We start from the raw sequence: 20,591 nt of genomic DNA, 5'->3' as shown, positions 1-20,591 counted from the left end.
ATTCTGGGCACCCTTTACAGAATCAGGAGGTTAGTTTACACATATCTCAAAAGCAAATAGAGCTTGCAAAATGAGGGCCATAAGCTATTTACATTTCTGTGATAATGAGAGTGGTTTATTGTATAAATGCTGGTTCATGGAAGGGTGAGGGATGAGGAGTGTTGAGAGAGAGAAAGAGACTGCTACAAATGGAAGGATATAGAATTGCAGTTTAAGATGTGAGGGACATTGAGAGTGTGACTGTGAGGGGTGATGAAAGAGCATACAGATTTATTATTTTAAAAGTAAAAAAAATGGAATCCATCCAAAAATGTGCCTAATATTAACTTTCACAAAATAGAAAAACTAATTACACATATTTTAAGAACCCTAACAAAGTATTTAATTAGCTTGAAAATAAACACTTCAGTCATAATAGATCCTAGAAGCCTTAACTACCATATGTCTATAAAGTACAGCAGTAACCAAATATTCTATCCTACGTTACTACAGTATATCAATAAAAGGTAAAAATCCACACATAAATATTGTCTGTAGAAATGCCACCTTATGCAAATCGTCACCTAACAATGAGATACTAATTAAGCAGCTCTGAAGTGCAAGGCTGTAAGGCTTACTAGGAAGACAGAATAATTAATATGCTGTAGTTAAACTCTGACTCTGTATACAGGTCGTGATCACATCACTCGTGTATCATAAAAGAATTAATTGAAGCACTTAACAGGAAGCAAATTGTGTTTAAAAGGACAATGATACACTCTGCTTCACGGACAGAAGTGGATGACTGTTTTATCCCCCCTTAACCCCCCTTCCCTACCAGTGTCTACTCCTCTTCTGAGAAAGAGACGTGCATTATCAATCACAACATACTACATAGTCTGAGTTAGACAATATGGTTGCAGATTTCAAAGATAGTGCAACCCAGGGAATGTGGATGAACAGATGGAAAAATGAGATGGTAATATTTTAGACTGTGGAAAAGATAGCCCTTATAAGGATATAGCCTCTTATTTAAAGGACATGTTCTCTGTGGTTTACAGAAAGAAAAATACAAGTTGAGACAGAATCAAAAGTTTGAATAACTTTTGTAGAAGTCAGGGAAAAGAGAACATAGGGACATTTCTCTAGAGACCTTGGGTGTCCGCATAGACTTCAATAGCAGTATAAGTTAGACTTTACAGTGACATCACTAGTTGCTGGGGAGGAGTATTATTCTCTTGACCTATCTAGCCCTGAATAGATTCTATAAAGTAGACGTATCTTCTGTGCCCAGTATTCTAATCAGAGGAGAAGGTTAGTAATAGAGGAAACTGCTCAGGAGTATAAAACCCTGTGCAGAATTCAAATCCTTGTCTTCGGTTCTGCCTTCAGTCCACTTACCACATAGGTAAAGAGTGAGACTTCCCGCCTAATGCCCTAGCCAATGAAGTCCACATGGTTTTAGTAACAGAGACACCTGAATACCCTAATCATATCTTTGCTGACAGGGATGCTGTGGCCCTGAAAGCCAAAGAATTACAGTTCACAAGCCCCCCTCTTCCTCACACTGCTTCTTTAATGCAGACATTAGAGTATGCCTCCAGCCGACATTCACTGTGGCAGTCCCCCCCCCCCCCCCCCACCTCCTGTGGCTATACCTCTCATCTTAGAGCTTGGGAGAAAGTGGGAAGTTGGGTTTGAGATGTCCCAAGCTGGAATCATGCCCTGTGTAAGATACTCTTAATACTCTCATCCCATCTACTGTTTCGTGGCCATCTCAAGGAAGACAATGGACAGGGAATGATTTTTGTGCCCTGATCATTCATGCACCCTGTGCAACCACACCACTCACAGAGTCTAGTTAGGATGGCCCTGAGTTGGGCTTATTGTGTAATTCCCTTACTTTGGGTGCTGAGCCCCCCCCCCCCCAAAAAAAAAACCCACTACCCACAAATGTACAACATTACTGTAGCTCTTAGGGGAGAAGGGAGCAACTACATGTGGGTACAGTGGGTTTTGGAGGGCTCCCATTTACCAGAACAAGTGTTACAGGTGGGGGGGGGGGGATTGGCATGGGTCCGCCTGCCTTAAGTGCACTGCGGTACCCACTAAAAGTGTTCCAGGGACCTGCATACACGCAGGCCTCTAGGACTAGTTGCTGCTGTATAACCTTGGCACACCAGTTGACACCTGAAGACTAATCTCTTTGAAAAAGTCCTTTATTGGAATAAGCACACTTACTCACAGTTAACTGCAGATCAGAGGTTGTGCCCCAGTGGCAAAGAGTCCCCTGGTACTAAGATTAGCAGTAGGTCAGAGCTGCAGAATGGTGTACAATGCCCTCTTTCAGCAACATTCAAGGTAATAACTAAGGTCTCTAACGTGGGTAACACATGAAAGGGATCTAAAACTGGCTTACAAAAATGGCCACTACCTCATGGACTACCGGAAACAAAACAGGGCACACTGTGACCCAGTTAGCAGGGGAAAAGCACCATGGGAGTAGAGCCTACCAACAGCGTGAGCATTTAACAGAAGCTACTGTAATCATGTAGCCCAATACCCTACACCCACCACAATGCATTGCTGATTGATTTGATTACTTTATTTTTTGTCTATTAGATTGTAAGCTCTTTGAGCAGGGACTGTCTTTCTTCTATGTTTGTGCAGCGCTGCGTACGCCTTGTAGCGCTATAGACTACTACTATTATTTACTACTATTTAGCATTTCTATAGCGCTACAAGGCATACGCAGTGCTGCACAAACATAGAAGAAATGCTAAATAGTAATAGTAGTAGTAGTAGTGCACCTAACAGAAAAGGTGTCACACTCACCTGAGAGCCACATCACAACCAGGGAAAGGCTGTCACAGGATAGAACACATTCTGCTGTCTTGGAGGTGGGTACGGCATTTGAGGCTGGCATAGAGGCTGGCAAAATATGTTTATAATTGTGTTTTATGGTGTGGGAGGGGGTTGGTGACCACTGGGGGAGTACGGGGAGGTCATCCCCGATTCCTTCCGGTGGTCATCTGGTGAGTTGGGGCACCTTTTTGAGGCTTGGCCGTGAAAATAAAGGACCAAGTAAACCCGGCAAAATACTTCTTAACGCCGCTTTTTTTTTGTTCCATTATCCACGAAAGCCGGCCATCTGGTAGCCACGCCCATGCCCACCCATGTCCCACCTTTGCTAAGCCGCAGACACGCCCCTTGAACTTTCGCCGGTGAGCCGACGGGAAAGCGGCGATGCTGTCAAAAAAAGCAGCTTTCGATTATACCGTTTTCGCCGCTTTTAAGAAATCGCCGACCATCTCCCAATTTATGTCAGGAAATGGCCGGCGATCACTTTCGAAAATAAGCCTGAAGGGCATCCATATATGCTGGAGCTGCTCACACAGCATGTAATAAAATACGCTTAGACAGTTCTGCACGTAAATTCAAATTAATGCCAATTAATGTCAATAATTGATTGTTAATTGGCAATTATCAGTGCTGATCGTCTTTCTAGGTTATGTGCATTGTTATGGAATACACTTAGATTTCCACACGGAAATGTCAGCACGATATATAGAATCCAGGGGATAGTGATTCTGGATATTCGTATGAATTTAAATGATAGTGCCAGTGTTAAAATAGTTATGGTCACAACAGATGTAACATATTGACCCCAATATGATTTATTTTAGTACAACATGAGTTACTTTATCACAGAGTGCATTGCACTAAAATACCTTGAATTGTGATAATTTAGTGTAAGCATACTCCCAACTTTAATAAATCCCACAGTAATGCCAATATGTTGTCACATTAATTTTCCCTATTAATGCACCTTAATGATGCTATTGTAGGGCAGCTAAGTATAGAGTCTCATTAAAAAGTAAACACATTATAATGAGATAATCAGAGAGCTAACGTTTTGTCTAATAAGGTAGTAAATAAGACATAATGTAGAAGAATAAAAGAGACAGAGAGGCTAGTGGCTCTCATTCAAATGCTCACCCATTCCTAATATTGTGCTCCATAGAATTTTTATATGCAATTCTGTATTGCTGAATGACATTTCAATCAACAATTTTTTCCTGTGACTGATAAAATATACAATTTCTCATGTCATAAGAAAGATTTTTGAAAGCTTTGCGGTACTGAGTATTTTTTAATATTAATTTTGTATCATATTTCTATGGAACATAAGACAAGCAATAGTATTCCTTTCTATTTCTGAGTGAAATTTTTCCATCAATTATCTTTGAAGTGTAAAAGCACATTGCTTGGTTGACTTAAAGGAAATAAATTGTTTTATTTGATAGAAAACATGCTGAGCTGTAAGACATAGTTTCAAAGTAGTTCTTGTAACAAAAAAAATAGTATATTTTCTAGCTAGAATTTTTTCAACTTTTGACCTTTTCCCCAAAGGAAATATTTCTGTTTCTATGGATAGCATGGCTGCAAAAACATATGGAGGAGTATTTTCGATATGATGTCTAAATCCTACTTTGAACGTTTTGCTGAAAATATCCAAAACTCAAGTGGTGAACGTGACCATTTTTAAACCTGAAAAAATGTCTACTTTTTATTTTGAAAATGGCCATTTCCTAGAAGTTTTAGAAGTTTTGGATGAGGTTCTATATATGAAGCCTAAAAAATAAGCATCTACTATAATAAAATGCACCCCCAACGTTCTGAGGACAAAGGTTCTGAACTTACAGCACAGCGATAAAAGGTTCGTAAGTTCATGGTGGTGAAGCCATCCCACTGACAATGCCCCACCCTTGCATCAAACGTGATGACGACAAGGGCGGAAAAAAAGAAAAAAAAAAAAAGAAACGTTTCCAAGCAACGCAAAGCTACAGAACAGGGACCAATAAGAAACAAGCAAACCACAAGAAGGGAGTAGCAATGCACAATAACAAAGCACAAATGTAACCAGGCAACGGAACGCGACATAGAAGGGACCAATCAGATGAAACAACAGAAGAAGAAAGGAGGAGCATTCAGCTGTACAACGCCTCATTATCGCAGTAGCACACACAGCAGACGAACAGCGCTGGAAAGACAGAAGAACTCAGTAGTGGGTATGTACGGAAATAAAGCGTACCCCTAGCCAACACCTAAGTGCGCCGCCAGGACTACCTAAGCACCATCAGCTAAAATATAACCCGACCCAGCCAGTATAAAAGACAGACCCAGGCGGGGGGAGGAGTAAGGAAACATGTGGAGTGTGTTTCCCTACTCCTCCCCTGCCTAGAAATGGCTGGAGACTGCAAAATTCCCCTGCCTCAGAATCGCAGGCAAATGAAAGTAACTTCAACCCCCCCCCCCCCCTTCACCTTCTCAAAAACAAACCCAGACCGAACCAGTAACCCACCTCGGGGATGCACACAGCACACGGTGTTCAATCATACATAAGCAGCTGTCCTGCAACTAGGGTTACCATTTGTCCGGATTTCCCCGGACATGTCCTCTTTTTGAGGGCACTGTCGGGAGTCCGGGCGGATTTCTTCGTTTGCTGGCTTTTTGTCCGGGTTTTCTCCGAGTCCTCCGCTCCTCCTCCTGACCCTCAGTCTCCTCCCCTCGTCCGACGTGCAGCGTCCTTGCGTGACGTGCCCGTCCCAGTCAGCTGATTAGTTGATCCGCCCTTCTTCCGTCCTCAGTCCTCCTGCACGCACGAGTCAACTAGTGCCTGCTGCTGCAGCCACGAGGTAAATTTGTTTTTTATCTGACTCTTGTGGGTCCGGGTCGGACGGAGCCACTTTCTTGATGTAGGCAGCTGCTAGACTTCACTGAGTTGGCAGGCTGCCTGCCATGCAGTCGCGATGGTGGTGGTGGTGGGGGGGGGATTCGGGGGAAGTAGAAGAAAACCGGAGATAGAAGTAGAAGAAAACTGGGGCCCGCCTGGGGGGGGGGGGGGGAGACTAGAATGGAACTGGCTGGGTAATTCAATTGGTATCTCTCTCCCCGTTGGTTAAAATAAATCCTCCTGTTCTCGATTTCATTTGGATTGGAACAAAGGTGCACAAATGTCCGGCAGCTTCTCTGTGCTATCTTTTTCAACTCTCCTTAAGGCTTCCTTACCATTCCTCTCCTCATCTATCTATCTACAAGTGGTATCCTCCGTCCTATCACGCTGGGTTTTTTTCTTTTTCTGTTAAACGTTTTAGTGCCCAATGTTGTTTCTCTTAAAAGTGCCCCCATGCGGAACTAATCATCTTGTTGTGGATTGCAGGGTGACTTGTTATTCTGTGGCTCCAACTTTTAAGTGCTGTCTAACTTGCCTGCCTGCAAAGGGAGCGGAATATACAGAAAAAAAGAATAGAAAGGCTACAAAGGTTTGTTTTAACTTCTCTCTTTCCTGAAGAGACAAGCCTGTTAACACTGTTTAGCAATGCTGAGGTAATAAAAAAAGAAAACCCCAGTTTTATTACATCCAGTAGTGCTGTAATCACTAACCAGCTTTGTGATCTAAAAAAATGTGTATGTCCATGCTTGACCCTTTGATGTGGAAAGGAGGGGAAGGGGGTCATAATACAAATGGAATAAGAAGGCTCTCTGGATCTATTCTTCAGTTAAAGCTGAAGACTCCTATCAAGTTTAAGGTGATAGTGAGTTATGTGAACCTTTCCTCTGCTTTTGCTTGCTGGGTATAGTGGCAACACTGGTATATGTAGGTTCCAGTGAACCAAACCATCAGGAACATAGGGTAGGTTTACATTTTAAACGTAACTCTTGATAGTAATTAAAAAAAAAATTAAACCTGCAGCTTCCATTAGCTATGGGCTTAAGATACAATATCTCTTGTTGAGAACACGGCCATGCATCCGGGTGGGTTGAGCAGGCTGGAGGGCAGACTGCTGGGCAGTCCTCAGGGTGTCCTATCTAGGGTTACCATTTTGTGTCCTCTGAAAAAGAGGACACATGTCACGCCTCATACCCCGCCCCCGCCACGCCCCCTTCGGGTCCTCGTTCCGCCCCTCTATTCCCCGCCCCCCGTCACATGGTTCCCCCCCCCTCACATATTCCCCCCCTCACTTACTATCTAGCCCTGGTGGTCTAGTAGGGTCTTCTCTTCGGGGCAGGAAAGAGCCCCCTCTTTCCTGCCCGGAGCGCTGCCTGTCCTTGCCTGCTGCATCCTCCTCGGTCTGGCTGGAGATTCAAAATGGCCACCGAGAGTTGAAGTGGCCTCGCGAGAGTTCAACTCTCAGCGGCCATTTTGAATCCCCAGCCAGACCGAGGAGGATGATAGACAGGGGAGGCAGCGCTCCAGGCAGGAAAGAGGGGGCTCTTTCCTGCCTCGAAGACGTCACTAGACCACCAGGGAACATGGTAAGGAAGGGGAGGGGATGGGAGTAGGGTTACCACGGCGCCGATCGCCCGCCCACACGCACGCGCCTGCCCGCACCCGCGCCCACGTTTGTCCAGAAATCCGGACAAACGTGGGTGCAGGCAAAATCCGCCGGACGCCCTGGACATGCCCTCAAAAAGAGGACATGTCCGGGGAAATCCGGACGAATGGTAACCCTAGTCCTATCCTCCCCTCCTCTCCTTTACCCTTTACCTTACTGTGGTGCCCTGGTGGTCTAGTGATTTCTTCAGGGCAGAAAAGAGCCCCCTCTTTCCTGCCCGGCACACCTACAGACTGTCTTGCTCCCTGTGCCACTTCAAAATTGCTGCTAACAGTTCAAGTGGCAGTTTCATGAGACTTCCATTGAAGTCTTGCATAGGGGGCAGGGCAAGGGGTGGGGCAGGGGCGGGATGGGGGTGGGGAAGAGGTGTGCCAAGGGGCGGGGCATGTGTACTCTTTTTTCTTAGGGCAAATATGGTAATCCTACCTGCAACCGACCCAAAGAGCCGGTTTCCTCCTCTGCCGTTCCCCTCCACCACCAGCACAAACAAGGACTGAAAACCGCAAATCAAAAAAAAAAAAAAAACCCCGCCATAAGGCAACCCCTAACCCACCTCCTAACCCACCCCTAACCCACCTTCCTTTGTCTTCACAGGAAAAGCAACAGCAGCCCAAACACGCCCCCCCCCAAAAAAAAACAACAACATAACGAGCACCTCTCCCTTCCGCCCACCTAAGCAAACACTGCTGCCTCAGTACAACAGCGAAGATACTTTACAACAACAAAACATCTATCCAGCACTGTGCAAACGCATCCCTGCACCAAGACACAGCCACAAAGCCTGACTCTTCTCCAACCCACTTTGCAAGCATGGGCAGGGGAGGGAAACTCCTGCAACTGAGATAAAGAACATGGAACTGGGAGGGAGGGGGGACCCTGCCACATACTCTCATTCACACACACACTCTCGCAACGTCTCTCTGTCTGTCTGAGTCACACACACTCTCTCTCTCACACAGACCATCTCACTGCAAGCATGATCTTTTTCAAAAACACTTACATCCCTTAATAGCAAACAGAAAAAAAAAAACCTAAACAAAACCACATGCTAGCGCCCGTTTCATTTGTTTCGGAAACGGGCCTTTTTTACTAGTATTCTATAATTGGTGCCTAGATTTAGGTGCCAATTAAAGTATATGCTTATTATTATTAGCATTTGTATAGCGCTACCAGACGCACGCAGCACTGAACACCTGATACAAAGAGACAGTCCCTGCTTAAAAGAGCTTACAATCTAAATAATACAAACAGACAAGACAGTTACGGGTTGATATCTCAGGAGTCCTTTTACTAAGGTGCGCTTTAAAATGGCCTGCGGTAGTGTAGACATGTGTTTTGGGTGCACGATTTATTTTTTAGTGCACCTAGAAAAAATGCCTTTTTTGCTGAAAACAGACATGCGGCAAAATGAAAATTGCCGTGCGTCTATTTTGGGTCTAAGACCTTACCGTAAGCCATTGACCTAACAGTGAGGTCTCACGTGGTAACCAGGTGGTAATGATCTACACACGTCAAATGCCTCTTGATGCACATATCTGCCGTGTGCCAGAAAATAAAAATATATTTTTCAGATGCGCATAGCAGACGTGCGCCAAAATTGAAATTACCACAAGGGTCACGCGGTAACCGGGCAGTAACTCCAATTTGGCACACATTGGGTGCAGATAGGCACCTACATGGCTTAGTAAAAGGGCCCCAGAGGGCTTAAAACTACATGCATTCATTTACACCAATGAAAACATGATGTAAATCTCGGTGCATAGATTTACGCGCACTGGGCCATGTTCTATAACTACGCGTGTAAATTTTGGAACGGCCACAAAATGTCCGTTTCCCCTGCCATAACCATGCTTTTTTTTTGTTTGCACACATTAGAAGTTCGGTACACTTCATTACAGAATACGCTTAGGGCCCCTTTTACTTATCTGCGGCAAAAGGGGGCCTGTGCTGGCATCAGCTCGTGTTTTTGACGCAAACTGAGGCCCCCTTTTACCGCAGCAGGTAAAAGGTAGGTCTTGCTTTTCTGTAGGAAATGGCCATGCGGCAAGTAAAGCACTTGCCGTGCAGCCATTTCAGGAGGGAACCACCACCCATTGAGGTGGAGGTAAGGGCTCCCGCGCTAACCTGGCGGTAACTGGGGAGCATGCGTCATTGCTCGATTACCGCTGGATATACACTGGCGCTAGAAAAGTAAATTAATTTTTGCAGCGCCAGATATGATGGTGCTCTGGGGGTGGAAAGTTCTACCTGGCTGCTGCGGTAGCCCGGTGGTACTTCTTTTTTAGCAAGCGGACTGTTCTTTGAGTGGTATGCTTTCTGAATTTATTGTTTTCTACTTGGTTTTTCCACTATTTCAGAAACAAGATGGATGCTTCTAAGTACCATATCATGCTAACATTTCATCCTCTCTCCTTGTCCTTTATGAGCTTTGTTTTGTATACACTGGGACTCTGTGCACCTAACTGATTACTTGATGCCCTATTCTTATTTGTTCTACAAGATACTAATTCATTTTCTTGGGACAAGTGTAGAACTTTCTTTTCACTCATTTGCATTGTTAAAAATAGGATGCTGATGCAATTTAATTTTTTCCTAATTTGTTTTTCCATAAATGAAATGTGCCTATCTAATGATTTTAAGCAGAGGCTTCCTTGTAGTAAACTTGATTACCCTGAGAAGAACAACTACCATGATAAAGATTTCAATTTATGTTTGGAATTGTAGGGAGTCAAATTGTGAAGAAGATGGAAGAAATCTCCCTAGTCATTCTTGGGAAATTCTATGTGAAAGGTTATAGAGATGTTCAAGTAAATGATTTGTAATGAGACATTGTAAAGTTATTAGCTGCCATTGTGCAACTTGTGTGAACTGTTTAACAGTACATATCAGGGGCATAGCTAGACTTTGGTGGGAGGGGGGTCCAGAGCCCAAGGTGAGGGGGCACATTTTAACCCCCCCGGCACTTCCGCCCCCTGCCCCCCCCCCGCCCGCCATTGCCCCCCCCTGCTGCCACCAACTTTGACCCCCCCCGCTGCCGACCCTCTTGACCCCCCCCTTCCGCCAACAACCCTCCCCCGCCGCCACCATCGCCTACTTTTGCTGGCGGGGGACCCCAATCCCCACCAGCCAAGGTCCTCTTCTTCTGGCGCAAGGCTGGCTGATCTGCAAGGCTTTGTTCTGTTTCTGTGAGTCTGACGTCCTGCACGTACAGCGTGCAGGACGTCAGACTCAGAAACAGAACGAAGCCTTGCGCTGGAAGAAGAGGACCTCGGCTGGCGGGGGTTGGGGTCCCCTGCCAGCAAAGGTAGCCCACGGCGATGGCGGCAGGAGAAGGGTTGGCAGCGGGAGGGGGGGTTGAGAGGGTCATCGGCAGGGGGGTACAGGGCCAAATCTACAGGGGCCCAGGTCCTCGTTGCCCCATGTAGCTATGCCACTGGTACATATTGTGAATAGTCATATGGAGTTGGTCAGAATGTATGTGTAAGTGAATATATGTGGAAGTATTTGAACAGGAATATGTATATGAATTATGATATACTCTTTTGGGATAGGTCAGAAAAGCAATTGATTTTATTCTGATTTAACTAGAAATAGAACTGTATAAAGCATAAAATCTGAGATGAGCATTGAGCTAATGGCATTTTGTTTAAGAATTGGGAAGGCATTAAGTGAATTGTTATCCTTTATGACCTGAGGCCTAAACAGAGGCCCTCATTGCCCTGCTCTGTTTAATTGAATTATTGTTTGGAGTCATGTTGCAAGTTCAAAGAACTGTCCTTTCCTTCCAGTGGAAGTAGGACATCACATCATTTGAACCCTGACTGTATGACCACTGTCAGCGCTAGACTCCGTGTTGCAATTGTGTAAAGACTGTGGCTTCCCAATACCAGAACCAAGTCTGGCCTCTGCAGACTCCTCTGTCATCAGGATTGTCTGCCTATCACTGCAATGAACTTTTTAAGTGACACTACCTGACCAGTTTTCTAGCTATGTAACTTTTACAATTACAGACTTTTTCTTATTTTCTTCTTCCTGTACTTAGTATTTGGTTTTCTCTGTATTGCTCTTATTTTTTATTTTGCTAAATATATGCTATTAAGGTTCAAATTGTTAATTGTCCGTCCATTCCTCACGAAATGTTTCCTTTAATTAATGTGACTCCTTTGTAGTATCAACCACTCCTACACATCATTTTTGTCCCATTACTCATATATTTTTATTATTAACTTTACCTATATTGTTTTTGAACCCTTGTGCCCTTTGTTTCTGAGCACTTGTTATGACACTCCCTGAAGATCCCAGTCCCTCAACTTGTGTGTGAAAGGCCACAAGATCTTTGACCTTTGGCCTTTCAAGAGGGAGATGTATATTCCTCTCTATACTAGGCCTGAAAGATGGGTCTGCTAGCCCTCAGATTTGCTACATTTGCTGTCATCAGCATAAATTTAGTTTCTCCCTGTAGCTGCATGTAAGCAGAGTGCTTGATCAGTACATGGAAATTATTGGTCCCATGTCAAGGAGAAACACAGGAGGAACTAAGGCTATGCGGCCCATATATGGCAGATACAAATGGACATAACCTTGATGGTGAAGAGAAACTGAGGACCTTCCAAAGGAGGAGTATTTCCTGTCCAAGAGAAGGACACCAGGTGTTTCATACTACTTGTTTGTTGCATGGTTTTTGTACCCTGGGATCACGCTTTATAGATAAGGAATTAGCCAATGGCCACTAAGTGTGCATGTAAACAAAAGCAGGAAAGGATGACAGAATAGAGGAAATTGCCATTTTTGTATACATATAAAAATAACAGAATATTACTATATTCTGTAATGGAAGAAAACAGGAAAATCCTTATATGAGCACAAGTAAGATTAGGAGAAATCACATGATTTAGCAGAAATGAAACTTGTAATAGTATATAAATGAAGAATGAGAATGTTTTGCTGAGCAGATTTTGTTTAACAGTCTTTCCGTCTGGCTTTTCTGGGTGACAACCTGCTCCAGAGAAAACAATTATTTTGTATTGGCTTAGAGAAATACCAATAAAGATTTTTTACTGGTTGCGCCATGTCTAAGTCTGAATTGTCTCTTTTATTCCAGCTTAGGAGTTTTTCTCCGAGGGCTAAAGTGTCCTCTCCTCCTAGGGGGCAAGGGACCGAGGGGAAATTACAAAGATAAACGCAAAAAGCACAAAACTTTGTTCGAAGTGGTATTTTAAAAAAATAAGATAGAAGTTTTTCTTTTTTTCGAAAATGGCTATGTTTCCTATTCAGATTTGGTGCATTTAGTGCAAAACATCCAAAGTCCAACTTAGATTCACTATTGTAGATCCCCTCTATGTCTAGTTAGACTTATCTTTATGTAATTTATGTAATGTTATGAATTTATATTTTTAGGGTCCTGTCTATTAAGATGCAATAGCATTTTTAGTGCATACACCCATATATTCCTATGGGTGTCTTTAATATTTAGCATGCACTAAAAACTTAGGGCTCTGTTTACTAAGCTGTGCTAGTGTTTTTAGAGCATGCACAAAATTAGCGTGCGCTGTGTAGGCACCCATAGGAATATTGTGGGTGCCTACACAGTTATCACGCGCTAAAAGCACTAATGTGCCTCTAGCGTGGCTTAGTAAACAGGGCCCTTAATTTGTAAACCATTCTGAGCTGCTGATCTGAATTTTATGTTATCTTATGCTATTAATCTGGGACAAAAACATTAGTTATCAATGTGGGCTACAAATAAAATGGGTTATTTTACCATAGGTTGTGCTATTTTAGCACATGGTTCCATTTTATATAATGAGACCCTGTGCTAAAATAGCACAACTTGTGGTAAAATAAACCATCTTAATGTTAGCCCATGTTGATAATTTCCTCCCTTAGCAATGGTCAAGATCTGAAAACTGCTGCTACTATGTATCACTCATAAAGCACTGCTATATGCACAGAGAATAATACAGATATACATAAAAGACAAACGTAAATGACAAAAGAGTTTTTCACACTAGTATGGTTTTCTAGTAAATTTTGATATTAGATGTTAATTATGTCTGTTGCTCATTTTTGCCTGTTATGATACTTTTGAAATGTATATATTTTATCTGATTATGGAGCCCTACTAATAAGCTGTGCTAAAAAGTGACCTATACTTACTAGCACGTGGTTTTCCCATGCGCTGAGGGCAGTTTTAGCCCGGCAGTAAAATGGCTGCATTTTCTTTTTCCACCATCAATGGCCATAAGCTAATTTTCCAAGTAGCACATGGCCATTAGTGCATTGATCCCATACTTCCACCTATTTACTAGGCAGTAAGGGCTCCTGAGCTAATTACATGCTAATTGGTTAGCGCATGGTGATGCAGCTGCACTGAGGGCACCTTTTACAAAGGCGCACTATCATTTTTAGAGCATGTGTTATATCTGCATGTGCTAAATGTTAGAGATGCCCATATATTCCTATGGGCATCTCTACGTTTAGCGCACACTAATCATTAGTGCACGTTAAAAATGTTAGTGCATCTTTGTAAGAGACCCCCCCCCCCCTAACTTTTTAGTGCTGGGCAGACCTACTCTCTGTCGCCAAACATACCCCCAGTGAGAAAAAAATATTTTCTATTTTTTAGCATGTGGTAGCATAGTAAAAAGACCCATATATTTGTATTGTTTTGATGTATGCATTTAAGAGGTCCTTTTACTAAGGTGCGCTGAAAAATGGCTTGCGGTAGTGTAGGTGCGGGTTTTGAGTGCACGCAGAATCATTTTTCAGCGCACCTGTAAAAAATGCCTTTTTAAAATTTTTGCTGAAAATGGATGTGCAGCAAAATCAAAACTGCCGTGCATCCATTTTGGGTCTGCGACCTTACCGACAGCCATTGACCTAGCGGTAAAGTCTCACACGGTAACTGGGTGATAATGACCTACACATGCCAAAAGCCACTTGGTGCGCGTCTGATACGCACAGCCGAAAATAATTTCCGGACGCAAGTAACACAAATGAAATTACCACAAGAGCCATACGGTAACTCCATTTTGACACACGTGGGCTGTGCATAGACGCTTACACATCATAGCAAAAGGGCCCCTAAATGCATTATTGTAATCTGCCTTAAGCTTGATCTTGAGAAAAGTGGAATATAAATGTCAAATTAAATTCAATTAGCTTTTTTGAAGCATCCTCAAAAAGGTGAGTTTTAGATTAGATTTTAATATGGCCAAAGAAGAAGGATGATGCACTGACTCAAAAGTCTAGTCACGCTGTACAGAAAGGTGAAACGAGTAACATAGTAACATAGTAGATGACGGCAGAAAAAGACCTGCATGGTCCATCCAGTCTGCCCAACAAGATAACTCATATTTGCTGCCTTTTGTGTATACCCTACTTTGATTTGTACCTGTGCTCTTCAGGGCACAGACCGTTTAAGTCTGCCCAGCACTATCCCCGCCTCCCAAACACCAGCCCCTCCTCCCAACCACCGGCTCTGGCACAGACCGTATAAGTCTGCCCAGCACTATCCTCACCTCCCAACCACCAGCCCTGCCTCCCAACCACTGGCTCTGGCACAGACCGTACAAGTCTGTCCAGCACTATCCCTGCCTCCCAACCACCTGTCCCGCTGCCCACCACCGGCTCTGGCACAGACCGTATAAGTCTGCCCAGCACTATCCCCGCCTCACAACCACCAGCCCCGCCTCCCGATCTTGACTAAGGTCCTGAGGATCAGAGTAGAATCAGGAGTTATAATTGAGGAGAAGCAAAGATAAGAGTGACTTACCAGATGAAGAAAGTTCATGAGAGAGCATGTAGAGAGAAAGCAGAGAAGAATTGCAGAATGTTAATGATAATATTTTTGAAAGAATGGCAGTCAAAATGTAGAGGCAAAATCAAAACATAACCAAAAAGAAGGGGGTGGAATGCATCAGCAAGGCTTGGCTTGTGCTTTGCTTGCACCTCACTATGGTGTTTTTTTATGTGGTATTTGTTTATTGGACATTGTGCTCAGCATTTTTGGACTCATTCATTGAAATTGTTTTGACTCCTGATCTAGGCACATTGTGGCACCAAAATGCAGACTGCATCAAACCTTTTTCATTTTATTGTACCGTTTAATAAATATCCTTCATTGGGACCACTGGTCAACCCCCTTCGTTTTGGTTGTGTTTTGATTTTGGCTTTTTGACTAGGGTGTTGTTTTCTCTTTCCTTTGGAGACAAATATAGAGGCCTATTTGGAAGACATCTCTCGATATAAATGATTGTATTTAAAAATGAAGATTCTCCATGGAGAAGCAGATTTAATCATCATATGGAGTGATGTCATTCAATGGTACCAATGTGGCAAATTTTCCAGAAACCTGTGGATGAGCCCAGAAGGCTATTACAGGCATAGCTGTCGTTTCCTGTCTAGCTGACCCCGTATAAGGAGGACTTCTTAAATTATTTTTCTATCAGCAACACTGACCACATTTTTCTTTCCTGAGAAGAACATTTTGCTGCACCTTCTTTTCCTTGCTAAATCTCCTCAGTTGTTTCTTGTCTCTATTTGATTGTGCTGTTTCATTAGTTATTTGTTTTGGCACCTATTTAAGTTTCAATACTTTTTTGATATGGTTGCTTGGCCCTGAGACCTTTTTTACTTCTCAGCTAGGCCTAGTTCAGTTTATTTTTCCTCATTTGATTTTACTTCTGTTTTCTTCAGTATGGTAGAGTGGCAGTGGTTTCACTGCAATCCCAAGATGTCCATAACTAACAGTTTTGTGGATTACATTGACTGTTTAGGCCTAGAATGCAGTGTCCCTGGTTTTGGATGTCATCCAAAGCAATTATCCTCCAGTACCCCCTCATCTGTACTGAAGCTATTGATATGGAAGGGAAAAGGATCCTTAGAGATTGTTGTTGGTTCTCCCATACTCTTATATGTCTCAGGTCTAAGGCTAGAGGTACAAGACATATTTGAAGATATACCCTGCAGTGGAGGGTATCTTCTTAAAGATGAAGTCAAAGAGTCAGTGGATCTCATTAAAGTCTACTGTACAGCACTTAAAATACTCTCCACTGCTACCTCTAAATGACCCTTCTCATCAAGAGGGTATCAGTGTAGACCAACATGGAAACTGTGCTTTCCTTTTGAAAGATTTCCTCTTCTCAATCATCCCTATCAGCAACAGGGATTGGGGACTCACAAAACAAGACAAATCTTTCAAGAAAACTGATTCAAAATCAGGTATGGATTTTTGACTGGACCCAAAGCATTATAGGGTTCATATTATTTGTAAATGGGACGTCATTTAGTCGAGGCAAAATGACTCAGAATGTACAAAAACTACCAGAATTTCAGGCGTTTATATGTTTTTTTAATACACATATTCATATGTACCTTTTCCCTTGTGTATAGAAATAAAGGGACCCTTTTTTATAAAGGGCTTGCCGCGTACCAAAACGAAACTACCCCCGGGCTACCACAGGAGCCCTGCAATAGTTCCCACCCCCAGCACGCCGGGTTAGCATAGGAGTCCTTACTGTCACCTAACTAAGTGGTGGTAAGGGCTTCCCCCGGAAATGGCCACACACCAATCCCTGGAATTAGCACAGAGCCATTTTCTTTAAAAAATATTAGAAAGCCTTCTACTCGCTGAGGTAAAAGGGGCCTCGGCATGTGTCAAAAACACACTAATGCTACCGCAGACCATCTTTTACCACAGCTTAGTAAAAGGGGCCCAAGGTGTATAAAGAAATTCAATTTATCCCATCCAACCTTCACAACTAGTTCATGTGGATTATGAATAAAGAGGCATTCAGGCTTATTTTCAAAAGTGATCGCCGGCGATCTTCCGACATAAATCGGGAGATGGCCGGCAATCTCGCAAAAGCGGCAAAATCGGTATAATCGAAAGCTGCTTTTTTTACACCATCGCCGCTTTCCCGTCGCTGCGCCGGAGAAAGTTCAAGGGGGTGTGTCTGCGGCAAAGTGAAGGCGGGACATGGGTGAGCATGGGCGTGGCTACCAGATGGCCGGCTTTTTGCTGATAATGGAAAAAAAAGCGTCATTAATCAGTATTTCGACGGGTTTACTTGATCCTTTTATTTTCACGACCAAGCCTCAAAAAGGTGCCCCAATTGACCGGATGACCACTGGAGGGAATGGGGGATAGCCTCCCCATACTCCCCCAGTGGTCACCAACCCCCTCCCACACTAAAAAAAATAACATTAAAAACCTTTTTTACCAGGCTGTATGCCAGCCTCAAATGTCATACCCTGCTCCCTGACAGCAGTATGCAAGTCCCTGGAGCAGTTTTTAATGGGTGCAGTGCACTTCAGGCAGGCAGACCCAGGTTCATCCCCCCCACCTGTTACACTTGGGGTGCTAAATGTTGAGCCCTCCAAACCCCCCCAAAACCCACTGTACCCACATGTAGGTGCCCCCCTTCACTCATAAGGGCTAAGGTAGTGGTGTAGAGTTGTGGGGAGTGGGTTTGGGGGGGGGGGCTCAGCACCCAAGGTAAGGGAGCTATGCAATTGGGAGCTATTTGTATATTTTTCTAACATTTTTAGAAGTGCCCCCTAGGGTGCCCGGTTGGTGTCCTGGCATGTCAGGAGGACCAGTGCACTACAAATGCTGGCTCCTCCCATGACCAAATGCCTTGGATTTCACTGGCATTTTTTTCCATTATCACTAAAAAACACAACCGGCCATCTCAAACCCGGCAAACTCTGGCATTTGGCTGGGCTACACCGTATTATCAAAAAAAAAAGATGGCCAGCCATCTTTTTTGATAATACGGTTCCGGCCAGCTGTAGCGCCACCGCCAAAATAGATCGCCGGCGACCTATTTCGCCGGCGACGTTCGATTATGCCTCTCATTGTGATGCAAAAGGAAGCAAGGAAGCTTATTATTTATGAATTTGTTGAATATTGGAGTTGCAAGAAACAATCATATTTTTGCATGCATATAAGATTAATGCTTAAAGTAGAGAGAAAGCATAAACACATGCACACATAATAGATTTCAAAATCAAATTAAGAAATAAAGACAGAACTATAAATATTGTGCTGTTCAGAAGATGGTGTTTTGCTCCAGGCTGAGATGCTACAAGCTAGTTCTAATAGTCCTGGAGGGTGTTGTTACATTTGGTGATTCCAAGTTATACACATTTTGTTACTGTGATATATGACTCCTTCCAGTATCAGCATCTCAGCGGTCAGAGAGGGGAAATATGTAAGGAAATTATCTGGAAAATAATTCCGTATGTGTGTGTGTGCAAGAGATGGGCATATAGAGAGAGAAATATATAATGATACAGTTATAGAAACATAGAAACAAAGAAAAATGAAGGCAGATAAAGACCACATGGTAACACAGTAACATAGTAAATGATGGTCCATCCAATCTGCCTAACAAGATAAACATGGTATGTGATACTTTATATGTGTACCTGAGTTTGATTTGTCCTTGCCATTTTCAGGGTACAGACCGTAAAAGTCTATCTAGCACTGTTCTTGTACTAAAATTTCTGAAGTTAACTTTGAAGCCCCTTAAAATTTACACTCCAGCCCATCCATATCTATTCAGTCATGATCAGGGCCCAGCATTGGTTTTGCTTCCCAATTACTGATGTTGCTACCCAATCTCTGCTAAGATTCTGTGGATCCATTCCTTCTATGTGTTTATTCCATGCATGTTTGAATTCTATTACCGTTTTCATCTCCACCACCTCCCGCAGGAGGGCATTTCACATATCCACCACCCTCTCTGTGAAAATATACCTCCTGACATTACTCCTGAGCCTGCTCCCCTTCAACCTCAATTCATGTCCTCTAGTTCTACCACCTTCCCATCTCTGGAAAAGGTTTGTGTGTGGATTAATACTTTTCAAATATTTTAACATCTGTATCATGTCACCCCTGTTTGTCATTTCCTCCTTTTCTCTAAGGTATACATGTTCAGGTCAGCAAGTCTCTCCTCCTATGGTTTGCAACGCAAATCCCATACCATTTTTGTAGCTTTTCTTTGTACTGCTTCCAGTTATTTTACATCTTTAGCAAGGTACGGCCTCCAAAACTGAATACAATATTCCAAACAGGGCCTCATCAATGACTTGTAGAGGGGCATCAACACCTCCTTTCTTCTGCTGGATATACCCCTCTGTATGCAGCCTAGCATCCTTCTGGCCACAGCCGCCGCCTTGTTGCATTGTTTCTTCACCTTCAGATCCTCGGACACCGTCATCCCAAGGTCTCTTTCCTGAATCGAGCTTACTAATCTCTCCCCTCCTATCCGGTATTTCTCTTTTGGGTTTCTGCACCCCAAGTGCATCACTCTGCACTTCTTGTTATTAAAGTTTAACATTTAAAGTATTCCTTTAATAACTTAACAAAAACACAGATACAAGCACTTAAGGAACTACAGCAAGACACCTCCATTATAATACATAAAGCGGATAAGGGTGGGGGTACTGTGATCCAGGACATGACTAATTACAGGGAGGAAGCAATTGAGAGACATCAATTTCTACACTGTCCTTGACCAGGATGCCATGATTCAATACCAAAGGGAAATAAAATACATTCTACAATCAGCAAACACAGTGGGGATTATCTCTACTAGAGAATTCTAATATTTATACATGGCACACCCTAAAATACCTCAAATACGGTTTGTCCCTAAGATCCAGAAGACACTGTCCTATCCTCCTGGGAGACCCATAGTGGCCAGCAAGGGTGCTTTAAATGAACCTTTATCTCAGTACCTGGATTTTTATCTACAACCTTAAAGGATTCAACGCATTTAATCACACTTTTACAGGACCTACCGATGGTTGATACTTCCATCATCTTGGCCACCATGGATGTGCGATCCTTTTACACTATGATACCCCAACAAGAAGTGCTACAATTGATTGACACGCAGCTACAACTAACGGACAATTCAAGCAAAAAAATCACATTGCTGAATCAAATGGCACAGTGGGTAATCCTCATTAATTACTTACAATTTGAAGAACATTACTATCTTCAGACATGTGGGATGGCAATGGGGGCCACAGTAGCTCCTACCATGGTGTGCCTGTACATGGCAGAATTTGAACGTCAATTTGTGTACCCATCTATGTTTAACACCCACATACTTCTTTGGAATAGATTCATCGATGATGTGCTCCTCATCTGGATGGGAGACATTACAGCTTTGCTACAGTTTTTTGAATACCTTAACT

This window comes from Microcaecilia unicolor, chromosome 9 (genome assembly GCF_901765095.1).
Source record: "Microcaecilia unicolor chromosome 9, aMicUni1.1, whole genome shotgun sequence".
Lineage (NCBI taxonomy): Eukaryota > Metazoa > Chordata > Amphibia > Gymnophiona > Siphonopidae > Microcaecilia > Microcaecilia unicolor.
The sequence above is the reverse complement of the archived record's forward strand: the minus strand, read 5'-3'. Positions refer to the sequence as shown.